This window comes from the organism of the source record quoted next, unplaced genomic scaffold (assembly GCF_019419815.1).
Source record: "Pyrus x bretschneideri cultivar Hongxiangsu unplaced genomic scaffold, Pyrus_bretschneideri_v1 Contig80, whole genome shotgun sequence".
Classification (NCBI taxonomy): domain Eukaryota; kingdom Viridiplantae; phylum Streptophyta; class Magnoliopsida; order Rosales; family Rosaceae; genus Pyrus; species Pyrus x bretschneideri.
Window position 1 is genome coordinate 154,074 of NW_025999821.1, and position 8,406 is coordinate 162,479.

At 35.8% G+C, this 8,406-nt stretch overlaps 1 long non-coding RNA gene across 1 annotated transcript; it reads right to left on the reverse strand.

Annotated features, from left to right (window-relative positions):
- Positions 1 to 3,055: 3,055 nt before the first annotated feature.
- LOC125473264 lies at positions 3,056 to 5,943 on the reverse strand. The gene is made up of 2 exons (XR_007255139.1): positions 5,907 to 5,943; positions 3,056 to 3,242 (listed from the first exon to the last, which is right to left on the reverse strand). It is a non-coding gene; the product is annotated as an uncharacterized LOC125473264 (long non-coding RNA).
- Positions 5,944 to 8,406: the final 2,463 nt, after the last annotated feature.

An 8,406-nucleotide genomic window follows, 5' to 3' on the forward strand; every position in this document is an offset into this window, starting at 1 on the left:
CCACAAGACAACGATGATGCCTCAGGTCAAAGGATTACTTACATTATTCCAACCATTAGAGTTACTTGCTTGACATGTGAGTAGACCTCCATGCAAGTACTCTCGTTCGATTGTGTTCAGTGAACTCATTCCCTTAATGAGCACCTACATGCTTGTCTTAGTGTCGCTACACGAATGGGATGAGACTTTCCATCCTTCCAATTTGAAGCGGACATAGTATGTACCAGTCTATGGATTGTCAGTATCCCTCCGACAATCCTTATGACCAGGAACCTTTTTGGACATGATGGTTATGAGAAGGTCTCTGTAATCTAACATCATTAGGTTACTTCTTCCATCGATCCATTGTCCATGGATTCACTATTTAGGACATATTTCGTTCATTGAGATAGTCCTGATTAGTATCTTTGCCTTCCGATGTATAAGAGTCATATATACATCAATTCATTGTCCTAAAAGGTTTCTTCCAAAGATTGACTTTCAGGGCATATTTCCAACAATCTCCCACTTGCACTAAAGTCAATCACTAGTGTATCTTATACATGCTAGTTGAGTGAGCTTATGCTCGTAGGTTAACTTGGTTATGTATTAATCACCTTTTAATTTAAAAGGGATTTACTTATCAAATGTTTCTAAAACATTTTGATGATGTCTCTTTCTTGTGTTCGAATACTTTGATGAGACCTTGATTCCATGGCTTGAGCTATCGCCCCATTACGTCGTAGTATCCTACTAACGACCTTATGGTTTGGATTCAATCATTGGTTCTAAAAGAACCCCTTCCATTCAAAACACCTTTTGAAGCAGTTTCTAAAACAATATATCGATATATATTTCGTTTGTATACTTTATACAAACTTTGCTCCAACCTTGAGACCATTGTAGTACGATACTAACAATACATTCATATGATTAGTACTTCATCCATTATGAAGTTCCATTTGTTAAAATGGGTTATTTTCACTTTGGTTCGTAACCTAAGTGAATGCACGCTTCCAAAGTCCCACTTTGATGTTCCTTTCTTAAAGGCACTAATACTCTATCATTTGCTTTGGTTCTGATCCTGGGATATAGTAATATCTTAAAGTGATAACCCATGGTCTTTCACTTTTGGATATCTACTCACAAGTCCATACATGTGTCCCTTTTGTGATTTTATGACACATATGAAAATGATTTTCTATCATATAAGAAAATTTTATGATTTGAACCATGAGGTGACGAATTTGAACCATGAGGTGACGAATTTGGATTGTCTTGTTGTTAAACTATATGTTGTGACTCATTTTGAAACTATTCCCTTTTGTTTCATCAACTTGTCCATATGCTTTGTTATTAGCTTGTTCTCATAAAAGAGAATGATGGACAACTTCCAACATATAACCATTTTATGCTAGGTTGACGAAACCAACATTCAAAGACTATTCTTTAGAATGTTACACAACATAGATTTTTAACGTTTTGAAGAGCTTGAGTCTTTTAACAATTAAAATTACAAACTCTTAATAATAGTCAAATACTATTATTATTTAGACAACTATAAATCAATCATATTCAAGTTTATATCCATTTTAACACCTCCCACTATTTCTTATGACTTTAATGAGAAATGATTTCATACATTCAAAATGTATAAACGTGGAATGTACGAGTAGAGGACATTGTGTAGTAGCTTTAAAACCTTTCAAGCTCATCTGTTTCAACCTTCATTAAGTTGATGCCTTGTTATTAAGTGATTAAAATCTTTAAACTTTTTATAGATTTAGACACTTCTTTCTTGGTTTTAATCACTAACACACTTAACATTTTAAAACAATTTTAAGAATGCCCAATTAGTTGTTCAAAACTACTAATTGAATCAAGAGTGACCTTGATTATTGTGTTTTAAGTGATAACCATAGAAAACGTTTTTCTTATTACTTATATCATTATAATGTGATATAAATCTTGTATCTCAACAAGGATACAACAAGACAATATTCAATTCATAACACTACTTTAAGGAAATAATATATTAGAAGGCATTCATCACATTACATTAATATGATAACACAAACATTCACAATGTTTAACTTAAAAGGAATTAGCTCTAAACATTTAGAGACTTATTTAAGTACCTTCAAACATTTAGGCATTAATAGTGGTCTTCCATCATATGAAGCCACATAATAAGTTCTTAACACAATAAGAAAGTTTAAAGACAATCTTTAAATGCCTAAACAAACTTCCCAAGTAGTAAGCAAAATCATGGTGACCGAACCTTCTTCACTCTTTTATTTGCTTGTTCCTCTTCTACTTAGCTCCTCCACCTATATACAATTATACAAGTGATTAGCACTTTATATCAAATATAAATATTTAGAAGATCTAACAATTAGAATTGAAGATGAGAACATAAACCATACCTTGTAGCTTGTCCTTAAGAGTTGCAAGGTAAAACCTGCAATTCCTCCTCCAATGCCCCTCCTTTCCACAGTGGTGGCAAGTCCCCTTGGGCTCCATTGCCTTTTTCTTTTTCTTCACTCCTCCTTTCGGTTTAGGAGTGGGAGACTTTATCTCCTTCCCCTTTCCTTTGCCATACGGCTTAGGATTGGAAGAGGATGGCTTGTTGTAGGCTACTGCAACAGTCCCTACAACGTTCTCTTTCATAGTCTTCTCAGCAGTTACTAACATGTTTAGTAACTCAGAGAGAGTACTATCTATTTTATTCATATTGTAGTTCATTACGAACTGTGAGAATGAATCAGGAAGAGAAGCCAATATAAAGTCCTGGGCCAATTCCCCGTCAAGTGGAGTACCTAGGTTCTCCAGTTGTTCAATGAATCCTATCATCTTCAGTACATGTTGATGCACTGGAGCCCCTTTGACCATCTTGGTCTTCACAAGTTCACAAACAGTGTTAAAGCGACGGTTGCGCGTCCCTTCACCATATAACTCCGTAAGATGGAGTATTATGGAAAATGCACTGTCCATGCTCTCGTGCTGTCTCTGTAGCTCCTCATTCATGGAAGCCAACAGATAGCACTTGGCTTGTGTATCATCCTCAACGTGCTTGTCATACTTAGCACGTTCATCCTCTGTGGCCTCAGGGCCAAGAGGTATGTCAGGTGGAGCTTTGTCTAGTACGTAAACAATCTTCTCCAATGTTAGGAGAATCTTGACATTACGATACCATGATGGGAAATTGTGCCCCTCTAGGCAATGTTTGTCGAGTATTTTCGCGAATGTGCTTCCAACCATATCTAAATACATAAACAATAAAATAAATTAGTTTGATTGTTGATTAAGTCACACGATTCGGGTCTTTAAACCGAATGACACCACCCACCATTTTTGGCAAATTCCATATCCCTCAAGATGGAATCCGGGAGATTTCAAAGAAAGCTCCTAGTAGGTTATAGGAGGCTCACTATTACCAAGCCCACCTCACGATGATACGATATCGGCTAGCAAAAATAATAATGAGAGGGTACACTTACCCATTTACAACTCTTGTAATTACCCATCTAGTTTGGCCTCTAGAGAATGTGGCCTCACGATGATACGATATCGGCACCATTGCACTTAGTTAAGTTATTCCCACCATGCTTAGTTCATGAAGGGGTTCAAGAATAGCCTCACAATGATATGATATCGGCCATCCTCGTTGCCTACACTTACCTCATCATATGTTCATGGACTCCTCCTGAGTGTAAGCATGCACTTTGTACTCCCCCATGATAGGGTGAAGCCGGTGTACAAGTCACAAACGATTGGAGCCCACCACGGTGGAAGGCCTACGAAGAAATGTTCAAAACATCTCTCGTTTATCAACTTAATATTCTTTGTTGGTTGAGGGATTTTAAGGTCTCATCAATTTTATTTATTTAAACATATTCAAATAAATTGTCCTATTACAACTACTAGTCCAAAGTTAATGAAATTAGTAGCATATGATATCCCCACTATTCGTTTTCATAAAACAAATCAATATCAAAACATTTTTCAAAATATTGGAGATATATATAACTACTAATTGAAATCATTATAGTTTAGTAGCGTATGATACTCCCACTATTTGTTTTGAGAAAAACAAATCAATATCAAAAACGAATTTTTCAAATATTGGAAGTAACTACTACTACTACGGTTTTTGCAATCCTTTGAAATTGGACTTTATAGTTATCTTAGGCTCTTGGATGACCATGGACTTATTGGGTTATTGCAACAACGAGCCAACATTGTTGAATAAGATCTCGGGGAGGTTGTGTCATTTTAATTACGTGCTTTTCAATCCAATTAAAACATTTTCATTGAGCCATTAGAAATGAAAGACAATCATTCATTGCTTATTAGGGCGTTGGACCCATTTAATCTTGAATCTCATGTCAAAACCCTCTTTTAGTTATGTCTCCTTACCAATAGTTAAAGAAACTCTAGTCTAGCACTAGAGGGAATCAACTAACTAAAAGAGATTAAGAAGTAACAAGAATTACAAACCGATTTGTACAAATTCCTACAAATTACACATACTAAGAGGGAGAGATAGATTAATGTCGAAACGTGACAAGGTCCAATTGAAACAGTAATTAAAACACATTCCCAAGGTTCAAACAATTTGATTTTAGCGCCTTATCTCATAGCTCAATTATCGTTTAAGGCATAAGTCCATAGTCACCCATTTTCTAACTACTTAATCATATTAAATAATCAAATGGAATGCAACATTTAAACAATTAGATTTAGTGCATATGGGCATAATTCAATGATGAGTTTAAACAGTAAATAAAATTAAAATCAAACATTTCAATTTTTAAATAGTAGGGGTCTAAATGCAAATATGAAAAAGTTAGGGGTCAAACCATAAATACTAAAAGTAATACCAAACTTTTCTTTAAATTACAAAAACCCCACAAGTGGGAAATCCACTAGGGTGGCCGGCCACAATTTAAGGGATGGGATATCTCACCCAATTTTGCATTGAACCAACATAAAGTAGAAGAAAAATATATCTTGTTTGCCACTTAGTTTTGTTTTAAGGACTTTAGGGAAAAGGTTGATGGAAATATATATCTAGACAAGTCTAGGTATTAATTTAAATTTTGGTGTAGGCTATGGATGGTATGTACATCATCCATAACCACAAAACAATGCATGTAAAACCATTTTCACCAAAAAACCAAACCATGAACACCAAGAACAAAACCATGAACATATTTTCAAGATTTGTATGTTCTTGGTGATTTTTCAAACCCAAAAAACAAAAGTGACAAGATCACTACTTTCTAGCTTCAAAGTGTGTGTGTGAGGTTCAAAACAAAACACAAACACTAACAAAAAAATCCCCATTTAGCCGAACCCCCTTTGAGGAATAAAACCCCAAAATTTTTTGTTTCTAAACCCTCTTTTCATTCATGCATCCAAAACATTTTTGCATACATATCTTTCTCAACTATTGATACACCTTTTCAACATTTGAAAAGACAAAAGATAAACATATTTTGAATGAAAAACAATTTAAACTCAAACTTCATTCATGCATCAAAAACACTTTTCTTGCATATCCTTTTTCAACTTTTGATTTACAATTTTTCAACACTTTGAAAAAACAAAAGATAAACATATTTTGAATGAAGCAATAATATGACATACATAAAATTAAAACCCATATGCATAAAATCTAAAAGGACACATCATACATAAACTTTGGCTCTTGATACCACTTGAAGGGAAAATATGAGATTTATGTGGGATTTCTAGTGACTAGCATGCATATACAATTCAAAATTTATATACGAAAGCAACGGAAGCATGTCTTACATTTTATCAAAGCTATAGTCATGCAAATCCCCTTCAAGATGCATAGGTTTATATATGATGCATCAAAACAATTTATTGAAGAACAAAGTTTAGGAGTAGTTTTATACCTCTTGATCTAGATCTTAGACCAAGGATTGACCACCTCCAAGCTCTTTGCTCCTTGAACTCCTTGAGCCTAGCCTCCCTCCTTGCCTCCTCCACTTTGTTGAGAATGAGTGCTCCTAGGTCCTCTTCAAGTTTCCAAAGATATGAAAACCTCTAAAGATCCTCACCCACTTTGTAATGAGAAAGATGAAGGAATAACCAAAAGGGTGACAAGATGATTAGCTAATTCATCCCTATGGTGGCCGGCCTTTGAAGTTAGAGAGAGATTGATTTTCTTTTCTTTTGTGTTTTATGAACCACCTAACACACTCACTCATGTTTCATCATAATGTTCCTTTTATTACATAAAGAAACAAGTCAACAATTGACCTACTCTCTCCCTTCTCTTTGGCCGGCCCTTTGTGTTTAGTTTGGGCTTTGGGCTTTTAATTATTTCAAGTCATCCAATGCTTGAATAAAAGCCCAATGGGTTTTGGCCCAATGGGCCCAATTAAACCCGAACGTTTCTTTAAGCCCAAAACGATCTTTATCGCTTTTATGATTTCTTTAGACTTTCTAAATTAATCAAAACACTTAATTAATCCAATTAATTATTTCCTTCATCCATTAGTTACTCACTACAAGAGTGTATTGGTGAAGAATCTTTTAGGTTCTAATTAGCAAGGCAGTGAGGTGATTGGCACCAATCCAATTGATTATCCAATCACTTAATGAATTAAAACTTACTTTTAATTCACCTTCCTTTTAATGACTACATTTAATCATCTAGAAGAACTCACAAGCCATGAGTGACATCTAACCATATATCATGGCTACCCAAGCTAATGTAGAAGTTATTCGGAGAACCTATTCAGTTGGAATTACAATGTAATTCGATCCTTCTCTAAAACAATACTCTCAATCACATTACTAGGGTATGGATTTATAATGTCAAACCCCTAATGTGATTATTCCTTCTTATACGATTCATTTGAGACGTATAGGAACGCTTTCCTTTATTACGCTCGATACTTCGGCCGAAGATTCCCGAATCATATCTTAGAGTATTCATCCTCTCTTATCGAGGATTAGAGATTCCTTGTTGCGCATTCACTTGCCTTCATGGCTAAGTGGCTTAACCCCAACGATGCCTTGGACACTCGCGAATGGAATGACTTTAACATAATCAAAGATTAAGTACTTAACCACAAGACAACGATGATGCCTCAGGTCAAAGGATTACTTACATTATTCCAACCATTAGAGTTACTTGCTTGACATGTGAGTAGACCTCCATGCAAGTACTCTCGTTCGATTGTGTTCAGTGAACTCATTCCCTTAATGAGCACCTACATGCTTGTCTTAGTGTCGCTACACGAATGGGATGAGACTTTCCATCCTTCCAATTTGAAGCGGACATAGTATGTACCAGTCTATGGATTGTCAGTATCCCTCCGACAATCCTTATGACCAGGAACCTTTTTGGACATGATGGTTATGAGAAGAAGGTCTCTGTAATCTAACATCATTAGGTTACTTCTTCCATCGATCCATTGTCCATGGATTCACTATTTAGGACATATTTCGTTCATTGAGATAGTCCTGATTAGTATCTTTGCCTTCCGATGTATAAGAGTCATATATACATCAATTCATTGTCCTGAAAGGTTTCTTCCAAATATTGACTTTCAGGGCATATTTCCAACAGGAAGAAGGCGCCAAACCATCAAGGGAAGGCCAACGTCGACTCAACCCACCAATGATGGAAGTAGTGAAGAAGGAAATCATCAAATTGCTTGATTGTGGAGTCATCTATCCCATCTCGGATAGTTGTTGGGTTTCACCGGTCCAAGTGGTTCCCAAGAAGTCCGGAGTCACGGTGGTGAAAAATGAAGAAGATGAACTTGTGCCTACACGCATTCAAACCGGTTGGAGGGTGTGCATTGACTATAGGAAGCTCAATGCCGCAACAAGGAAAGATCACTTCCCTTTGCCATTCATTGATCAAATGCTTGAAAGGTTAGCCGGTCATTCTTTTTATTGCTTTCTTGATGGTTATTCGGGTTATAATCAAATTGTCATAGCGCCGGATGATCAAGAAAAGACCACCTTTACTTGTCCATTTGGTACTTTTGCATATCGTCATATGCCATTTGGTTTATGCAATGCACCGGCCACTTTCCAACGATGCATGGTAAGTATCTTCTCTGATTATGTTGAAAAGATAATTGAAGTATTTATGGACGATTTTAGTGTGTTTGGAGACTCATTTGATGCTTGTTTGCATAATCTCACTTTAATCTTGAAAAGATGCATGGAAACTAACCTTGTTTTGAATTGGGAAAAATGTCATTTTATGGTTAAACAAGGTATAGTTTTGGGTCATATCATCTCTGAAAAAGGAATTGAAGTTGATAAGTCTAAAATAGATCTTGTACGTCACTTACCCTCTCCTACTTCGGTTAGAGAGGTCCGTTCTTTTCTTGGCCATGCAGGATTCTATCGTAGGTTTATCAAGGATTT